Raw genomic sequence first — 1,151 nt, 5'->3', positions numbered from 1 at the left:
GTTCAGTTCTTGCCTTGTGCTTTAGTCAGGCTTGTTAAAAGGTATGTGAGTCTTAGGAAGAATTGGTAGTAATGCAGAAATCTGAACAGGTTGAATATTTTCTTATGATTGTGATTAACCAACTCAGTCCTAAATATTTTCCATCTGTCCAATCAAAGAGAGCTATCTCATGGGGGCAACATAAATAACTTTAATTATTTATTCTTTTTTTTTTTTTTTTTTTTACAACAGCTTGATGCAATCTTGTGAAGACATTGAACAGCAACATTTTCTCCCCTAGTTATATATGCTCTCATGTACCCACAATGAGGCTTTGAATCTGCACTGGGTATGTCCATCTCTATTTTCTTTTTGTGGTCAAATGGACATTTATTTATGTTCTTCTTTTTGTGTGATCTGAACTCTGATCTAACAGCACAGTATTGAAACGCTCTCTGGATTAAACTCAATGCATCTCTTAGTAATACCTTTTAAATGCTGAGAGCTGGGGCTCCTGGATGGTGAATCCAGCTAAATAACTAACACAGCATCTCTATTGGATTCAAGTCACTCCAAAACTATCATTTTGTTTCTTTTCAGCTATTTCGTTCTGGACTTGCTTTTGTGTTTTAGATCACTGTCTTGCTGCATAACCCAATTTTACTTCAACTCACAGACAGATGAGGTCTGCATTTCTTTGTATGTTCTTCTGGGATCTTTTACAACTTCTGAGATGAATTGTCATGAAATGCTGGCATGCCAGCCACTGTTCAAAGTGTTGTCCATTTGGAGATAATGGTTCTCACAGTAGTTTGGTAGAGTCACAGAGCTTCAGAAATGGCTTTGTAACCCTTTCCAGACTGATATATTTAAAAAACCTTTTCCGCAATATCTTCTGAATTTTCCCTTATTTGTGGCATAGCGTGCTTGTAGAAACTATAAGGTGACTACTTCACTCTGATGATATGATTCAGCATAAGCAAGGTTTAGATTAAACACGGCTGGCTGCAACAAAGTCTGGCTGTGTTCAATCAGTTGAATCTATTGAGCAATTCAATTAGTTGAATTGCTGGATTGAGTAACTAAGGGGGCAGTTACTTTTTAACATGGGTGATATGGGTGTTTGATAACTTTTTTCATTAAATAAACAAAATCATAATTATAAAAATGTG

This window comes from Conger conger, chromosome 10 (genome assembly GCF_963514075.1).
Source record: "Conger conger chromosome 10, fConCon1.1, whole genome shotgun sequence".
Lineage (NCBI taxonomy): Eukaryota > Metazoa > Chordata > Actinopteri > Anguilliformes > Congridae > Conger > Conger conger.
The sequence above is the reverse complement of the archived record's forward strand: the minus strand, read 5'-3'. Positions refer to the sequence as shown.